The 20,958-nt window shown below is 30.1% G+C and overlaps 1 long non-coding RNA gene across 3 annotated transcripts; it reads right to left on the bottom strand.

Annotated features, from left to right (window-relative positions):
• Nucleotides 1-7,774: 7,774 nt before the first annotated feature.
• LOC125369372 lies at nucleotides 7,775-17,166 on the bottom strand. Of its 3 annotated transcripts, XR_007214929.1 has the most exons (6): nucleotides 16,810-17,166; nucleotides 15,929-16,392; nucleotides 15,441-15,619; nucleotides 14,617-14,801; nucleotides 13,215-13,304; nucleotides 11,884-12,118 (listed from the first exon to the last, which is right to left on the bottom strand). It is a non-coding gene; the product is annotated as an uncharacterized LOC125369372 (long non-coding RNA). The 3 variants fall into 3 exon arrangements; XR_007214928.1 differs by lacking the exon at nucleotides 11,884-12,118 and adding an exon at nucleotides 7,775-8,442 and having other exon boundaries at nucleotides 15,441-16,392; XR_007214927.1 differs by having other exon boundaries at nucleotides 15,441-16,392.
• Between the last annotated feature and the right edge of the window lie 3,792 nt (nucleotides 17,167-20,958).

Genomic DNA, 20,958 nt, shown 5'->3' with positions numbered 1-20,958 from the left:
GAGATACTAAACTTAGAAATAGAAATTGAAATATTCAACAAAATAAGAAAATTAAAGAGTTATATTTAGCTCAAAAATAAACGACATAACTTTTCAAGTATCAGCTTCTAACTAACCATCAGTTTTGCAACTAAACTTGTGCCGACGCAAACCTTATGTTCTTTGAGCTCCAACCTTCAAGCGCATGCCATTTTTAACAAATTAGAGTTTATATCAGACTATATTGCAAACAATTCAATTCAAAAATCAAACAAAATAAGTAAAATAACCCAACATGACTTTTGAAGGAACTCCACCATGCAACTTAATAAAATTAAAAATTATCTACTAACCCTATCATGGAATTATTTAAAGACGAGGTAGAGGTACTAACCTTAGAAATAGAAATTGAAATATTAAACAAAATAAGAAAATTAAAAATTCATATTTAGCTAAAGAATAAAAATTTAACCTTTCAAGTATCAGCTTCTAACTGATCATAAGTTTTTCAACTTAACTTGTGTCGACGCAAATCTTATGTTCTTCGAACTCGAAGCTTCAAGCACATAACATTTTAACAAATTAGAGTTTATAAATTCTCTATTTCTAATTAACAATCATCACACTATATTATAAATAATTCAATTCAAACATCAAACAAAAGAAGTCATTCAAATAAGAATACTAAAATAACCCAACATGACTTTTGGAGTAACTCCACCATGCAACTTAATAAAATTAAAGATTAGCTACTAACCCTATCATGAAATTATTTAAGGACGAGGTAGAGGTACTAACTTTAGAAATAGAAATAAAGATAGCGAACATAATAAGGAAATTAAAAAGTTATATTTAGCTAAAGAATAAAAACTTAACCTTTAAAGTATCAGCTTCTAACTGATCATAAGTTTTTCAACTTAACTTGTGCCAACGCAAACTTTATATTCTTCGAGCTCCAATCTTCAAGCACATAACAATTTTAATAAATTAGAGTTTATAAGTTTTCTATTTCTACTTATAGAATCATCATACCATATTACAAACAATTCAATTCAAACATCAAACAAAATAAGTCATTCAAACAAAAAAATTGATATAACCCAACCTGACTTTTGAAGTAACTCCACCATGCAACTTAATAAAATTAAAGATTAGCTACTAACCTTATCATCGAATTATTTAGAGATGAGGTAGAGGTACTAACCTTAGAAATAGAAATTGAAATACTAAACAAAATAAGAAAATTAAAGAGTTAAATTTAGCTCAAGAATAAACGACTTAACTTTTCAAGTATCAGCTTCTAACTAATCATCAGTTTTCCAACTTAACTTGTGGCAACGCAAACCTTATGTTCTTCGAGCTCCAACTTTCAAGCGCATGCCATTTTTAACAAATTAGAGTTTATAAATTTTCTATTTATAATTAACAATCATCATACTATATTGCAAACAATTCAATTCAAACTTCAAACAAAATAAGTCATTCAAACAAAAAAATTAAAATAACCCAACATGACTTTTGAAGTAACTCCACCATGCAACTTAATAAAATTAAAGATTAGCTACTAATCTTATTATCGAATTATTTAGAGATGAGGTAGAGGTACTAAACTTAGAAATAGAAATTGAAATATTCAACAAAATAAGAAAATTAAAGAGTTATATTTAGCTAAAAAATAAACGACTTAACTTTTCAAGTATCAGCTTCTAACTAACCATCAGTTTTTCAACTTAACTTGTGCCGACGCAAACCTTATGTTCTTCGAGCTCTAACCTTCAAGCGCATGCCATTTTTAACAAATTAGAGTTTATAAATTTTCTATTTCTAATTAACAATTATCAGACTATATTGCAAACAATTCAATTTAAAAATCAAACAAAAAAAGTAAAATAACCCAACATGACTTTTGAAGGAACTCCACCATGCAACTTAATAAAATTAAAAATTATCTACTAACCCTATCATGGAATTATTTAAAGACGAGGTAGAGGTACTAACCTTAGAAATAGAAATTGAAATATTAAACAAAATAAGAAAATTAAAAAGTCATATTTAGCTAAAGAATAAAGAATTTAACCTTTCAAGTATCAGCTTCTAACTGATCATAAGTTTTTCAACTTAACTTGTACCGACGCAAATCTTATGTTCTTCGAACTCGAAGCTTCAAGCACATAACATTTTAACAAATTAGAGTTTATAAATTCTCTATTTCTAATTAACAATCATCACACTATATTATATACAATTCAATTTAAACATCAAACAAAAGAAGTCATTCAAATAAGAATACTAAAATAACCCAACATGACTTTTGGAGCGACTCCACCATGCAACTTAATAAAATTAAAGATTAGCTACTAACCCTATCATGAAATTATTTAAATACAAGGTAGAGATACTAACTTTAGAAATAGAAATAAAGATAGCGAACATAATAAGGAAATTAAAAAGTTATATTTAGCTAAAGAATAAAAACTTAACCTTTAAAGTATCAGCTTCTAACTGATCATAAGTTTTTCAAGTTAACTTGTACCAACGCAAACTTTATATTCTTCGAGCTCCAATCTTCAAGCACATAACATTTTTAACAAATTAGAGTTTATAAATTTTCTTTTTCTAATTATAGAATCATCATACCATATTACAAACAATTCAATTCAAACATCAAACAAAATAAGTCATTCAAACAAAAAAATTGAAATAACCCAACCTGACTTTTGAAGTAACTCCACCATGCAACTTAATAAAATTAAAGATTAGCTACTAACCTTATCATCGAATTATTTAGAGATGAGGTAGAGGTACTAACCTTAGAAATAGAAATTGAAATATTGAACAAAATAAGAAAATTAAAGAGTTAAATTTAGCTCAAGAATAAACGACTTAACTTTTCAAGTATCAGCTTCTAACTAATCATCAGTTTTCCAACTTAACTTGTGGCGACGCAAATCTTATGTTATTCGAGCTCCAACCTTCAAGCGCATGCCATTTTTAACAAATTAGAGTTTTTAACTTTTCTATTTATAATTAACAATCATCATACTATATTGCAAACAATTCAATTCAAAAATCAAAAAAAGAGGTAAAATAACCCAACATGACTTTTGAAGGAACTCCACCATGCAACTTAATAAAATTAAAAATTAGCTACTAACCCTATCATGGAATTATTTAAAGACGAGGTAGAGGTACTAGCTTTAGAAATAGAAATTGAAATAGTAAACAAAATAAAAAAATTAAAAAGTTATATTTAGCTAAAGAATAAAGAACTTAACCTTTAAAGTATAAGCTTCTAACTGATCATAAATTTTTCAATTTAACTTGTGCCGACGCAAATCTTATGTTCTTCGAGCTCCAAGCTTTAAGGACATAAAATTTTAAAAAATTAAAGTTTATAAATTTTCTATTTCTAATTAACAATCATCACACTATATTATAAATAATTCAATTCAAACATCAAACAAAACAAGTCATTCAAACTAAAATATTAAAAAAACCCAACATGACTTTTGGGGTGACTCCACCATACAACTTAATAAAATTAAAGATTAGCTACTAACCCTATTATGAAATTATTTAGAGATGAGGTAGAGGTACTAACCTTAGAAATAGAAATTGAGATAGTGAACATAATAAGTGTTAATATTTTTGTTTGAATGACTTGTTTTGTTTGATGTTTGAATTAAATTGTTTATAATATAGTGTGATGATTGTTAATTAGAAATAGAAAATTTATAAACTTTAATTTGTTAAAATGTTATGTGCTTAAAGCTTGGAGCTCGAAGAACCCAACATGACTTTTGGGGTGACTACACCATATAGCTTAATAAAATTAAAGATTAGCTACTAACCCTATCATGAAATTATTTAGAGATGAGGTAGAGGTACTAACCTTAGAAATAGAAATTGAGATAGTGAACATAATAAGGAAATTAAAAGGTTATATTTAGCTAAAGAATAAATAACTTACTTTTCAAGTATCAGCTTCTAACTAATCATCAGTTCTTTAACTTAACTTGTGCAAACGCAAACCATATGTTCTTCGAGCTCCAACCTTCAAGCGCATGTCATTTTTAACAAATTAGAGTTTATAAATTTTCTATTTCTAATTAACAATCATCAGACTATATTGCAAACAATTCTATTCAAAAATTAAACAAAAGAAGTAAAATAACCCAACATAACTTTTGAAGGATCTCGACCATGCAACTTAATATAATTAAAAATTAGCTACTAATCCTATCATGGAATTTTTAAAAACGAGGTAGTGGTACTAACCTTAGAAATAGAAATAGAAATAGAAATAGTAAACAAAATAAGAAAATTAAAAAGTCATATTTAGCTAAAGAATAAAGAACTTAACCTTTAAAGTATCAGCTTCTAACTGATCATAAGTTTTTCAACTTAACTTGGCCGACGCAAACCTTATATTCTTCGAGCTCCAAGCTTCAAACACATAACATTTTAACAAATTAGAGTTTATAAATTTTCTAATTCTAATTAACAATTATCACACTATATTACAAACAATTCAATTCAAACATCAAACAAAAGAAGTCATTCAAACAAAAATATTAAAGAAACCCAACATATAAATACATATATGTATAATATACTACTCACAGTAAGACGCTCCAAAACTAACCTCCATCCGTCGCACTTAATGACTCCGGGTTATCTAGTCACAAATATACAAATTAGAGTTTATAAATTTTCTATTTCTAATTAATAGTCATCAAACTATATTTTGTTCACTGTCTCAATTTATATTTCCTAGGTTCGTACCTCTACCTCAACTCTAAATAATTTCATGATAGGGTTAGTAGCTAATCTTTAATTTTATTAAGTTGCATGGTGGACTTACTTCAAAAGTAATGTTTGGTAGAGATGAGGTAGAAGTACTGACATAGAAATAGAAATTGAGATAGTTAACAAAATAAGAAAATTAAAAAAGTTATATTTAGCTCAAGAATAGACAACTTAGCTTTTCAAGTTTCAGCTTCTAACTGATCATCAGTTCTTCAACTTAACTTGTGCCGAGGCAAACCTTATGTTCTTCGAGCTCCAATCTTCAAGCACATACCATTTTTAACAAATTAGATTTTATAAATTTTCTATTTATAATAAACAATCATCAGACTATATTACAAACAATGCAATTCAAACATCAAACAAAAAAAGTAATTCAAACAAAAAAACTAAAATAACCCACCAAGAACTTTGAAGTAACTCCGCCACGCAACTTAACAAAATCAAATATTAGCTACTAACCCAATCAGTCTATTTGGATAGTGGCGGCATTTCTTTCTGACGGCTGATTAAGATCATAATAAAGATGCAAACGCAGACAATCACATCAACATCAATAAACACCTAGCAATACTGATCAAAATAACATTAACAAAGCACTTGTAGCCTAATATTACTTGTCAAGCACATGCGCCTATGTCCGATGATTACCCCATCGTCTAGGACGTTCTAACTCAATCTAGTTATGCAGTTAAAATCTACTTTTTCACATAATGCCTGCGGGCATATTATCTTAATCACTAAGTTTGGTCATTCTCATTCGCATTTAAACGCATGCATATTGCAAAGGAGAGAGGAGAAAAAGCATATAAATACATATATGTATAATATACTACTCACAGTAAGACGCTCCAAAACTAACCTCCATCTGTCGCACTTAATGACTCCGGGTTATCTAGTCACAAATATACAAATTAGAGTTTATAAATTTTCTATTTCTAATTAACAGTCATCAAACTATATTTTGTTCACTGTCTCAATTTCTATTTCCTAGGTTCGTACCTCTACCTCAACTCTAAATAATTTCATGATAGGGTTAGTAGCTAATCTTTAATTTTATTAAGTTGCATGGTGGACTTACTTCAAAAGTAATGTTTGGTAGAGATGAGGTAGAAGTACTAACATAGAAATAGAAATTGAGATAGTTAACAAAATAAGAAAATTAAAAAAGTTATATTTAGCTCAAGAATAGACAACTTAGCTTTTCAAGTATCAGCTTCTAACTGATGATCAGTTCTTCAACTCAACATGTGCCGATGCAAATCTTATGTTCTTCGAGCTCCAATCTTCAAGCACATACCATTTTTAACAAATTAGAGTTTATAAATTTTATATTTCTAATTAACAATCATCATACTATATTGCGAACAATTCAATTCAAAAATCAAACAAAAGAAATAAAATAACCCAACATGACTTTTGAAGGAACTCCACCATGCAACTTAATAAAATTAAAGATTAGCTACAAACCCTATCATGGAATTATTTAAAGACGAGGTAGATGTACTAACCTTAGAAATAGAAGTTGAGATAGTAAACAAAATAAGAAAATTAAAAAGTTATATTTAGCTCAAGCATAAAGAACTTAACCTTTCAAGTATCAGCTTCTAACTAATCATCAGTTTTTCAACTTAACTTGTGCCGACGCAAACCTTATATTCTTCGAGCTCCAACCTTCAAGCACAAACCATTTTTAATAAATTAGAGTTTATAAATTTTATATTTAAAATTAACAACCATCAAACTATATTACAAACAATTCAATCCAAACATCAAACAAAAAAAGTCATTCAAACAAAAAAATTAAAATAACCCAACAAGAATATTGAAGTAACTCCGCCATGCAACTTAATAAAATTAAATATTAGGTACTAACCCAATCATTCTATTTGGATAGTGGCGGCATTTCTTTCTAACGACTGATATGCAAACACAGACAATCACATCAACATCAATAAACATCGAGCAACACTAATCAAAATAACAATAACAAAGCACTTGTAGCCTAATATTATTTGTCAAGCATATGCGCCTATGTCCGATGATTACCCCATCGTCTAGGATGTTCTAACTCAATCTAGTTATGCAGTTAAAATATACTTTTTTCACATAATCCATCGCATATCATCTTAATCACTAAGTTTGGTCATTCTCATTCGCATTAAACGCAATGCTTATTGCAAAGGGGAGAGGAGAAGAAGCACATACACACATATATGTATAATATACTACTCACAGTAAGACGCTCCAAAACTAACCTCCATCCGTCGCACTTAATGACTCCGGATTATCTAGTCACAAATATAAAAATTAGAGTTTATAAATTTTCTATTTCTAATTAACAATCATCAAACTATATTTTGTTCACTGTCTCAATTTCTATTTCCTAGGTTCGTACTTCTACCTCGTCTCTAAATAATTTCATGATAGGGTTAGTAGCTAATCTTTAATTTTATTAAGTTGCATGGTGGAGTTAATATAATCTTAGCTAATCTAATCATTAATGCACGTTGAGATATTTGCTGCTCATAAATCTCCTGGAATGCTCGGTATTTGGCATCACGATACTGCTTCACCTTTGGGTCTTTTGATGGATGAATGACCTAAAAAAATTCAGGTTAATTACACTGAATCAAATCGATATTAATAAAAAAAATATATAACGATAGAGCAGAACAGTTTGCACAAGTATTAATCCCAGGTTTGCAGCTACTTATATTTTAGAATATTGATTTAATGTTTAATCAAGTGAAGCATGCTGCATATACCACCCCCATGATCCTTTCAGTTTATAAACTATTTTATATAATAACATACAACTCCCTATTGATTTTGAAATTAACGGGAGCCAATCCATGTACCGTTGATAACAAAATAGCAAGTTGTTACTAACTCAAAACATATTGACTAGTAAAGGCAGTTCTGAGTAGAAAAACAAATTAATGTAGTTTAAGGCTATGCAGAGGTGGTTTATAAATGTAGTCAAAACTTCAATCAAATGACTAGACCTTGGTAGTGCTAAAGTATGGCATTAGAAACAAAATGCAAGTGAAAATTCATCTAGGCAACTTCTGCAACTTCTTCTCTATAATGATACACAGAAACACCAAAATTTTGAAGGAGCAATGAGGTAAAGTCTGCCATGTGTTTCTGAATTCTACCATCAACTTCAAGCCCCAATCTTAAGCAAGGGCCTTTAGATTTATATATTCACTATTTATCTATAAAATTCCTTAGCATAATTGCTTTGCAGGTCAACGTTATTGAAGTAGTACTTCTTTCAAATTCTTTTTGTCTGTTTTTCTCTTTTTTCTTTTCTTAGAGAGGTGGAGGAAGGTGAGAGTAATCAGATGAACCAAGAGAAAATAATGACTAATAGGAATTCCAGCAAAAACAGAATGCATAAAAGAAAAGCTACATTATGTTTTGCACTCACTTAAAACCTCTCCTCTAATCATTTATTGTTTTGTACCTAGTTATATGTCATAAAAGTTATGAATTGAACTGAAAATTCAGAAGCAAGAGCTCATGCATACCTGACCGGCTGCATTCAGGGCCCTCATGGCCTCAGTGAGACTATCATATTTTTTTTACGGTAACAGCACCAACCCAATAGCACAGACTCACTTTCTCGTGGTTGTACAATAGGGCAGCCTGCACCAATCATGAACAAATAAGCATTAAGTTTGTGAACATGCACACAACACTGAAAAAAACTATTATTCTCACAAGTAGTCAGAGCAAGCTATCATAGACTTACAGTACTGAATTTAGTGCATATTTCTTTAATTTTTATACATGTTGTAAAATAAAAGTTTGTCTGCACACCGAACCCGCTTAGTTCTTTCAATTCTGAAACTCAACACCAACCTTCTTGGTATGAACTATCCAAAATTCAGTTCGAGGTTCCATGAACTATTCAAGCTAACAATTCAAGATTGAAAGACTTTCCTAGCATATTTACTGTAACACCCGGAATTTTTATATATTTAATAATGAGTTTTTATTTAAGTTAATTTTAGCTTCATTATTATTGGGTTTAATTTGAAATGATTTAATGAAAAATTTAATATTAATCAAATAAATGAGTTATTTTCTATACCCAATTAGTTTGAAATTTTAAGAAATTATTCAAGTAAATTATTTGAGAAATGATTATATTTTGGTTATTCAAATTTTTTTCCAAATGCATATTTATATAAGTAAAATTATATATTGGAAAATTATGGTAGAATTGTAAAGGATGTTTATAAAAGAATTTTGGGAAAATTGGTATTATAATTGATTAGTAGTATTAAATTTTAAGTTGGAAATTGATTATTTAATTTAATTGTGTGTTAGGACTAAATTGGAAATTTATTTTAGAATAAGGATTGAAAGTATAATGTTATTTTTATGGGGTTTTAATGGAAATTTGTGAGCTTGGTATTTTTGTAAATAAATATGTCGGTCGGGGGTATTTTTGTAATTGTGTATTTTCAATAATTCGGTTTTGGCCCAAATTAATTAGTTAGGGGCTTAATTGAAAGGCTAAAAATAAGTTTGGGGGTCAAATTGGAATTTTAAGGGATGAAATTGTAAGTAATTAAGAAAGTTGAGGGACCAAGTTGTAATAAGGAAAAGTTCGGGGGGTCAAATGTCGATATTGAAAGAAAGAAAAGAAGGATCGGGGGAAGGAAGAGAGGAAGAGAGAGAGAGTCGAAGAAGAAGGAGGAGGCTGCGGTGGCGTGCGTCGTCGGAGCGACCGAATCTTGTGGTGGCCGTGAAGCGTCAGGACACCATGGGCGCAGCAGCCTCGCGAGGAGGAAAATGGCCGAGCTTCCTTGCCACGGCGCTTCCAGACGGTGGTTGATCTTGGTGCCGATCGACTCCTCGCGGCCTCGGCTTTATTTTGGCGGCGGCGGCGGTGTCGACAGTGGTGGCCGGAATCGGAGATTCACGGTGGAGAGAGAAAATGGTGGCAGCCGGCGTTTTTGGGCTTTTCCGGTGAGCTCCGGCGGAGGATGGATGATCGGAGGATGTATCCCGACTCTCCTCATCTCAAGCTTCGCGATGGCACTGGTTTCGTGGCGATCGGGCTTCGTTTGCGAATCGACGGTCGAGATCGTCCGTAAATCTCTCCGGATGATCGGGTGTCAGATCGAAAAATCGGAACCGGGGATCGTCATCAGCGCGTCGTTGTGAGTCCGATGGTGTGTTCAGATCGTCGATCGGACTCCGGCGGCTGGAGGCGAGTCGACCGAGCGATCGAGCGTCTCGGTAATTTTCTTTGGCCCGTTAATTTTAGAAATTCTTGGTTTAATTGTGTCTATTGGGTTATATTGAGTATTTGATGATTTTGTGAGTCAAAAATAATTGTCTGTCAGTTGCCTGCCTTGTGTTTTGTGCTATGTGGCGGAGTCGGGAAATAGTGAAGTTTGGGGACCCGACTCCCGTTGTTTAGATTGTTGGATATTTAAAGTGTTCTTCTGGCAGGTCCTGGATCCGTTTTTACGTGGGGTAATGTTCGTGTTGTAGGGGAGGTTCTGCCGGATTTTCGGTAGAATTCTCCCGAGTCGAGATTCTTAGATACCGGAGTCTAGACCTAGGATTAATGATCGATTGTTTCAGCGTTTTGATAAATTGTTTTCCGTGATTAGATGATCTCATACCGGCTCGCTCCAACTGAGGCACCGGAGCAGAGCTAGGAGGTCGCCCAATCCTGTGAGTTAAAGTCATTTAATCTTTGCGCTATTGCTAGTCTGATTTTAATATGCTATTTAGAATTTGTGCTTAATATGATTATTAGTATCGCAAAATAAATGATTTCACTTGATTATTAATATTTGAAATAATATAAATATTATTATTAGTATGTTATAATAAGATAAACGTTATTATTTTTTCCCCTCACGAATTGCACGTTGTTTTACCTTAAATCTTTAATCTTTATTTCGATATGTGTTGGTTGAGTTCATCAGATAATGATATTTATTATATTGGATAATTGTGTCTTGGGAAACGTGGCTTGTAGAACATGCCGCCTGATGGGTTACATCAGGACCGCGTGCGCACCGGTAATGATCATGGACATGTAATAAGATTTTCATGGGTTCGCCCTGGTCGAGCATGGCTCTCTGGGCTGATTTGTGTAAATTGCCGGAGGTAAGGTCCCTGGTCGAGCATTGCTCTCGGGGTGCCGGCTTATTTGGATACTTAAGTGACCAGACTGGAGGTAAGGTCCCTGGTCGAGCATTGCTCTCGGGGCGCCAGTCTTATTGGATTAAGAGAGCCGAATGGCTACTAGATTTCTTATTTGGATACTTAAGTGACCAGACTGGAGGTAAGGTCTATGGTCGAGCATTGCTCTCGGGGCGCCAGTCTTATTGGATTAAGAGAGCCGAATGGCTACTAGATTTTGGAGTTTAGGGTTCTACCGAGCCACTCATCCCGTAAAAGTAAAAATATATTTTTATTTATTCATTTATTAATTTATTGTGGTATGATTATAATATGGATTGTATTTACGTGCATGGTTGATATTTTGATTCGAATGATTAATATTTTATGTGAAGGAAATAGTAGGGTATGATTATAGTATGGTTTGATATACTGATTTGAATAATCTATATTTTTTTTTTAGAAGAAGCAATAGTCTCTAAATTATTTGATTTTAACTCACTCTCGAGACTGACAGTCTCATTTTTACTGTTTTTCATATTCGTGACTGTTAGTCCTCTCACGACTCTTATTCAGTAACCCGACTCCTTCATCATCGGGTGATGTATTTGATTTGGTATGTAAATTGGTAAATCTTAGATTCTCCGCAGTAGTAATAGTAAATGTATCAGTTGTAAATTTTCTGAGCTTCGGGTCTCGCCTAGTTTTTCTAGTAGACCGAAGTAATTTTGTAAAGTGTAGCTATTAAGATAAATTGTGGCTTTAATAATATTAATTTGAGATGAGATTTTTTTAAATCAGTGAGTGTCAGGCTTACTACGGGTTTCGGTGGCCTTAAGCCTACCCATTCTCTAGTGCCGGTCACGGGCCCACGGGTGGGGTCGTGACATTTACAATAATTAATAACTAGTGAACATTGAGACTTCACCCGTACAATATATCAAACTGGAGAAATAAATAATGAGGAAAAATTGCAATACAGGTAAATGCCAGTAAATGCACATGTATCAACAATTTCGGGTGCAATGGTTGAACCAGATAAGCAACAATGTAGCTACAGCAGGGGCAAGAATATCCACTGTTAACCAATTCCCAATCTTTTTCTTCATTCAAATGTTGCATCAGCACATAAACCAACTGTCTTATTCATCCAGGGAAAGCTACACTTCGTCTGTATAAATTATATGATGTCAGGTTACAAAAAGAAGAGTAAAATATTGGTAAATGCAAAACTAAAATGATATGTTAAAAAAGAATCAAATCATGCTTTGCTTTTTTACAGTTGATTGCTATGTTTCACATTGTAAAACAAATGAACTTGATCAATGTGCATCATAAAAGAAGAAAGTGTTATAATCAGATAAATCATGGAGGGAGGTGTACTCTATTGCTATGTTTGTTGAACCATAAGAATCTATAAGTGACACAACCTAGAAATCAGTCTTAACATAAGAGGTTCTGAAAAATACTTTCCTCTGCATTGATGGCAGGTTTTAAATAAAGTATCTGAAATTAATATCAAAATCAGTGCAATAATAAAAGATATAGTCACATTATACCAACCTGATCGGTCACCACTTTCAACTTAAACTAAGGGCTTAGATCCCATAATTTCTTCTATCAAAAGCCTGTCATATATTTTATTGAATTAAGGGGTAATTGCAATTTTCCAAACCAGAAAGCAATTCAAAGAAACAAGGAAGATCCCTAATTCTATTTTAGAAAATTTTCTATGGGCAGGAAGTCCCTAGAACAATGTCCATAACTCAAGATTCGACTGTTGAATCAAAGTGCCATTTTATACACGTAAACTACATAAACGAGGAAACAACATACCCAAAAACCAACCATTCATGTGTCATTGAAATTCAGTATATGAGTTTTCAAAATTGACTGCCAAGACAAAATTTGGAAGGGAATTCAGGACCTAGCAAACAAATATTAAAATCAGCTTATCATTTTATTCAAACACGATGGCCAATAGTACTTATCATTTTAAATAATTATATATATATATATATATATATATATATATATATATATATATATATTTATGCATATACACATATTTTCAAACACAATGGCTAATAAAAATCAGTTAAAGAATAAATAAACAAATAAAAACTCAACCTAAACTTTGTCTTCTATTTAATTAAATAATAATAATAGCGACATTCCCTCTAGAAAAGAAGCTGAAAGCTAAATGATATAAAATTAAAATGAAAATAAAGTCAAACAAATTATAATGCAATTGAATTTGGTATCACCTTAGGCATTGAATAAACAATTAGCATAAAGATGCACAAGTTTCATGCGGTAGCAAGAAAATAAGAGCAACGCTTCCTCCAGAAAAGAACCTGAAATATGAGAAATTAAAATAAAATCAACAAATTTTAATGCAACTGAATTGATAGAGTAATAATAAAAGGTAATTTTCGGTATCACCTTAGGCATGAGTTGTGTGATTAAATTGCATTTAATTGAATAAATCATGGAGGAAGGGTGTATTTAATTGCTATTGTTCATTGAATCATAAGAATCTATAAGTGAGACAACTTAGAAAATGATTTTAACATATAAAGATTTGAAAATACATTCTATATATCGATGGCAATATTTTAGATAACAATTTCATGAATAATATTGATATCAAAAGCAAACAGTGGTATTAGACCTAATGACATTGTATCGGACCGAATCGGCCACAGCTCCCATGTTTTAAAATAATTCTCATTTGAATCTGTAAATTTAGGTGTATATTACCTAAGGATTCTTGAGTGAATAATTTCTTTAGATTCGCAAAGTTGAGAAAACAATGGAGTTAGAAAAATTAAATAGAGTTTGAAAAAAAAAGAAACTGAGTTGTTTCCAATTTCCCAGTAAAATATACGTAATATATCGTTTGTTAATAAAAACCATGAATTGATGGTGCGATTCAATGATGGGCATTATACATAGAAGTAGTTATTTTTTGGTTCAACACAGCGGTAGGGCTAATAGCAGAGATGGTATTGATAACAGTAGTCATGCAACTAGTTTACTGGTGGCTATGAAATGTGGTAGTATTAAAAACAGTTATAATAATAGTAGCAGGTGGGATTATTGCTCCTAGTAGCAGCCTTGGCACTTGTTGCAGTACAAATCACGAGCTATAGTAATTCTCTAATGATGACAACAACAATATACAGAAATGTAACCCACTTTTTCCATACTTCTACCCATCCATTTGAAAATCCCTATTGTCCACCAAAAAAGGAACTAAAATTTCAACTTAATTTAGGGATAAATCCCATAATTTCTGATATTGAATGTTTGTCAGATATTCATTGAATTAATTAAAGGAAAAACAGACATTCTTTAAAGTCTCAAGCTATTAAAATCCATCTTACAGTTCCCGATATAAGAATAGGCCTTATAAAAATTAGATGCACACTAAAGCCTTAACAAGAATACTGAGTTTCTAGAACTTAAGCATAGTATCATGGCAAATTAGATATTGAACTGACAGGTATAACAAACTTAATAAGTCCACAAGCAGCTATACATTCTCCGTATTTTAAGTTTAAATTTTGGTTATCACAAGTCCAGCATCACATGGAAGACAAAGTATGTCAATGATAAACTATCATAAAAATAAAATGCACAGAACTCCTTATCGTATAAGCATACCAATCTTAGCATGATGACCATCTATAAGATCACCCAAGCCAATCTCTTCCCAAAAGTCATCGTCCCATCCACAAGCTTCCATATCTCCATAATCTTTTTCATTCATTTGCTGCATATGTGCATGCCCAAGATATGTCCATTTGCATATTGTGGTACATAGACTACGAGTATCATCTCCCATTGCTCTAAATATCAAGAAAAAACAAAGAGATCAGCACAGTAGCATCAAATATGCAAGTATTTGACTGGTCTAGGAGAATCATGTACGAGTATGAACGTTAAGAACGTTTGGAGATAAAATAATTACCTGTATGACAACCAATCACTCAAATACATCTATTTAAACACCATGGACCATGACTCTTGCAAATTTTTTTTCACCCATAGAAGCTGCAATATTTTCAACACTAACACAAACAAATACTACACCAAAAAGAAAGGCAGAAGAAGAACCTATTTTCTCATCAATCTCAATGTTTGAAACTTAGAATCAATCAAAACACTTATCATTCTTAAAATTTTGAAATAAATGCACTGTAGATTAGGTCTGATATAGGGATAGGAAGGCCATCTTAGAACAACACATGATCATTGTTCAGAATAAATCATTTGCAAGAATTCAATTAAATTACATTCTTAGAAAATCATGTCACTTGTAGTATTATGATTTCATTTCTTTCAAAATGCCATGTTCTTTTTAAGTTGAAAGAATCAAATTCTAGCAACTATGATCTTTTCAAATAAAAACTGACTAAAATCGAGAACCTCAGTAATATTGAATTCTTGCAATTTCGAGAGTTTACAAAGACAACATGAATAAGTACCTTTGGAGGCTGCATTTCAGGAGAAAGGGCGCCACCACAGTACTGTAATACTAGTAAATTAGAAGAATTAATCTTCTCACCTTGTTTAACAGCTCTATGATCCATCCAAACTATAATATTTCTTCTTGAATCCCCACTCCATGAAACTGATACTGGTGCTCCATCAGCATCAACAACCACTAAAGAGTTTTTTTTTTCAAAAAAATAAAGCAACCTTGTTTAAAATGAAATAAAAATTGAATATACAAAAGGCAGTATAGCCACAATTTCTACCAAAAAGACAATTCAGGAATTTAATGTAGAACAAATGAGATCAATTCTTGTACAATCATGTTATTTTTGGCATGATTTCGTTACTTCCAGAATACTTGTTTTTATTTTATTAAATTGAAAGAATTGAATTCTATCAACTATAAGGTTACCAAACATGAAAATATCACTAAAACAGAATTCCACTATCCAAACAAGGTAAAATAAATATGACAAACCAAGAGAACAAGTAGCAGCAAAACCAATGGCAGTAACTTCTTGACCAGAAACATTTGCAAGTGAGCATGCTGACTACATAGCTGCACATATTTCATGCCATATATCTGTTGACTATTGCTGCTAGAATTTAAAAAACAAAAACAACTATAATTTTTTATCAAATGAAGCTAAATTTAATTTATTTTATATGAATAATTAAAAAAATAGTATAAGCTCATAACCTCAACAGTCACGTTCTTTCCAAATTTGAATTCGACTACTAGACATCCCTAAGAGTTTCCCGTTCTCATCCAATAAACCAGAGTGTGCGCTTCATGTACCGACGTCGACTCCGAGGAAAATGGACCGACGAGGAACGGTTGTGACGGTGGTAGTGGACATCTCGGCGGAGAAAGGAGAGGAGGGATCGGGAGAATGGTAGAGAGGACCATGACTCTTGCAAATTTTCTTTCACCCATAGAAGCTGCAATATTTTTAATATTAACACAAATAAATCCAGCACCAAAAAGAAAGGTAGAAGAAGAACCTATTTTCTCATCAATCTCAATATTTGAAACTCTTAGAAAAACACATTATCATTGTTTAGTATAAATCATTTGCAAGAATGCAATTGAATTCAACACAAAATCTCAACCAAACAGGGAATTCTCCTGTTTTCTTTTTTTCATGAATAACAAATGAAGCTCTAACAATTGGAAAAACAAAAAAATTTCTATTTTATTTTGCCAATAGAAATCCGAAAACTGAGTATACGAGAACTTCATTAAACCCATTTGAAGAATAGAAATCCGAAAACTGATCGCACAAGAAAACTTCACCGGACCCATTTGAAGAATAAGAACTAAGAAATATGAAACGACATGCTAGATTTAGAAAGTACAGAGTTACTGTTTTCTTCTCTTCTTCCTATGACTGCTGCGATAAGCTATAGATTTTTGTCAAATGCTTGAGAATAAACCCATTTCCTCGACATAAACAAGAAAGTAACAACAATGAAACTAAATCTACAGAAGAATAGAAGAGAATCGCAGAATTCATTGTGGGTCAGCTGGGTGAAGAAAAGAATGGTGGGAAAAACACGTTTGGGATGCTCTTATGAGAAATGGACCCTTAATATTCCTCATCAACGGTAAAAAGATTTCCTAATTAGCTACATTTTCATCTTCCTAGAAAAACCTTTTTCTTTTATTACATTTATATTTTATAAGTAATTTCAAAATTTTAATTTAAAGTAAAAGATTTTTAGCTTAGCATTTCTATATTAATCAATGAAAAATAAAAAATATAATTTTAATAATATTGTAAATGAAAATTAGATAGTCTAACTAAAACATTTAAGTTTAACATAAAAAAATCATTTTATCTGTCAATCGGGACAATAAAAATATTATTGGACACATAAAATTTTCACCATAACCAATTATAATATTTTTTATATTTTCTGTAATAAAAAAAATAACTTTTTAGTTTGTCTTTAAAACATCTCATTTACTTAAGTTATTTTTTTGATATTAGAATGATAAGTATATTTATTTTATGCAATATAAAATTTATATTAATTTTGCATTATCCTTTTAAAATATTTTAATTTTTTTATTTTATCTGTTCAATATGATTCATAATATAAAATAATATTTTCAATCCATTCCATAAAATAGAGTAATTATTTTTTTCTTTATTTTAATTAAAATTATTTAGAAACTTATTTTTGTATTTTAATAACAGCTATTCTTAAAGATGTTTAGAAATTATTAAAAGCACTAAAAAATAAAAACTTAGAAAATAATAATCATAAAAGTAAATTAAAAAGGAAAGTTTTAATGCAAAAAAAATAAAACTAAATTTGAAAGATATTTTATATGGTATTTTATTGATTTTGTATAACTTGATAACTTTTTATTATGACTAAAATAGTATTTTAACTCTAAATATTTTTATTTTTATCTTGTCCTAACAAAATAGAGTGTGTAATAAATATTTTTATTTTTATTCGAACATATGATCTATTTTTAATAAAAAAAATTAGTAGTTGAGCTATACTTTCTTTATCTGATATTCAATCTTTAATCAATTTTATTTTATTTTATATATGAGTTATCTTTTTACTCAAAGTTACAATTGCTTTTTATTAACCCAAATAATAATAATCTTCCCTTTTTAATTTAGAGAATTCTGTGAAATTTGATTTATGTATCATGATTTTGGTGTATATGACACAATAACAACAAGAGAAATTAATTTAAGGTCTGATGTGAATAATAGATAGATAGAGTAAGTTTAAATCTAACTGGACAGCAAAAAGGAAAGAAAAATTAAGGATGATTTGTTAATGTAAGTACTTCACCATAAATCATGCAGTCATTGTTTTTAAATGCTCATCGAGAGGATATAATTTGGTACAACTTTTCAGAATTACATGTGACTTATCTTCTTAAAAATGTACATTCGTCTTAAAAGAGATTTGAAATTAATTATTTTTATTATATTAATAATTTGATAACATTTCTCTAAAAATTGAATAAATGCTCTATTAAATTTAATTTTATATAATATTTAATTCTCTTCATTAAAATTTTTTATCAGCCAATCCAGTCAAAAGACACAATTTATAAATAAAAAATAATTTAATGTTTAAATTATTAATAAATATGAAAGAGAACACAAATTATTTTTGGTAACTCAATTTCAACTAGATATTAATTTTAGCTTGATGAATGAGCCACTTAAAACTTTTTAAAATTAATAGTGTTTGACATTGTTATTGAAAAATAATTAATAATTTTTCAAAAAACAGTAAACAGCTACGGCTTCAATTCGCAACAACTCAAATTTAAAACTTCTCACCAACTCTTAATTTTAAAATGACTAGACAAAATTAACTTTTTATTATTTAGTTTATCTTATTTACTATTCTTTTAATTTTAATTTAAAATAACTTAATTTGAATTAGAAAAACTAAAAATATTTAATTTCCTGTTGTTTTTAAATTTGATAAAAAACATTAAATATCTAAAATTTTATTAAATTTTTTTATAAATTAATTTTATAATTATATAATAATAAAGATCGGTGCAATTTGGTGTTCTGAATGAAAAACACAATGTCAAAAGAGAAAAATAAGATAAATACATTTCCTTTCTTTGAGTATAAAATGAGCTTATTTATTTACATATAAAACAAATATAAGTGCGGGTCCATGCAATTATTTATTGCGTGGGAAGAGTGGCAATTTGCAAAATTAAGTCCTGGGTTTGGAGTGATCAGCTTACCCCAGTAAGGTTCGTTAAAAGGGTCAATAGAAAAAAACGCGTACAAAATGTTTTAATTAATTCCTTAATCACTAGAGTTCTATGATTAATTTAATTTCTTCTTATTTTATACTTGGTTCATTTCTATCACCATATCCATATAATATTGCATTTTCTCATTAATAGTAGTAATTAATATTTCTCAATCAAAAAACTAGTTATTAAGAAAGTAAAATTAAATTTCATGAAAATCTAATTACTGTACAACTTAATTAAATATAACTTAACTTATTTATTATTAATTGTCTATCTATTATTATTTTAGCTCATAAGTATTTTTAATTCAGATAATTAAAATTTTATTAAGAACTTGTACGTTTGTAATTCAACTAATAATAAATTGAGATATTTAATAAATAGTGTAATTGACGAGATTTTAGAACTTTTCCTTTCCTGTATTATATATTGATAGATTAGCAATGAAATACAATTAATAGACCATTTTATAGGATTTGAATGAGTGATACATAGGAAGAAAATTAGGCAGATAAGGAAAAACATAATTTGACTGTAAAATGAGTCCAATCATTAAAACACATAGACAGAAAGTGGAAAATTACATTGGCAAACCAGGAAGTAGTAGATGAGATATCAGTGGAAATATTTATCAAGGATGCAAGATTTTTCCCATATTGGATCAGCCCTGATGAAGTCTATAAAATGAAAGGGTCGACTATACCACAATAGATTTTAGTCTTTCAGGCAAAGAAAATTCCTTTGGTGATTATGGGCAACTAGTCTGATTCCACCAGCAGTAGGGAGCATTTTCTATCCTACATTGATTGAATCAGGAATTACTTTAGCTAATCGACTCCAATGAAATCAAATTCTAGAACCCGACAATTGTTTTTCTATTGCTTTTTGATCAATTTTGATTCGAGCAGCAATAAATTATTGTTTAATTAGAAAATTAACTCTTTTTTTTTTATATTACCGCCAAATTCTTATATTTAGTTCTTGCATCTATTTCGACTAATTAGCTGATTATTCAATAAAAATTTATAAAAAATTTAGATTAACTTTACATATAGAGTTTCTTTTTCTTTTAGCAATTTATATGAAAAAGTTTTAGTATGTAGCTTACCTAGAAAGTACATAATAATTTTTTATATAAAATTTAATTTAAATTTTACAAATTTTTTTTAAGTAAAACTTTAGGTTGTTTTACCTTTCTATGTGTTTATTTAATAAAAAAAAATTAAAATTAAAATTAAATTATGCAAAAAGTTTTATCTTGTTAGCAATTTACATGCATGATAGTAAGTGTACATTTCAATTTTAAAACTAAGAAAAAAATTGAAGTCTGAGTTGCATCTATTTCAATCCTATCTAACCACAAAAATAAAAGAGAATCTCATTTAAAATATAATCGAAGGACACTGAAGGAAATGACAAAAAATAAAGCATGACCTATCATTGTTTAAATGAAACATTTCATTAAGTAAATAATTTAGCAATTAAAATTCTATTTGTCTGTGTGCTTGAAATTCTGTTTGCTGAAAATAGGACCAAAGAAGCACAAAGGGATCGAAGCACTGATATATGTTGAAAAGCAATTTGATTAGTTGTTCAAAAACCATGTTCATTGTATCATATCTATTAGGAGATACCTGCACGTTAATCTTTAGGCCAAATCTATGTATACATCTTTGTTTGCCCTAAAAAAATGCTACAATTACACCTTTATATTTCTTTTTCTTATACTCTTCTCGGAAACTATG

Source organism: Ricinus communis, chromosome 1 (assembly GCF_019578655.1).
Source record: "Ricinus communis isolate WT05 ecotype wild-type chromosome 1, ASM1957865v1, whole genome shotgun sequence".
Classification (NCBI taxonomy): Eukaryota; Viridiplantae; Streptophyta; class Magnoliopsida; order Malpighiales; family Euphorbiaceae; genus Ricinus; species Ricinus communis.
This window is presented reverse-complemented; position numbering and strand designations above follow the sequence as displayed.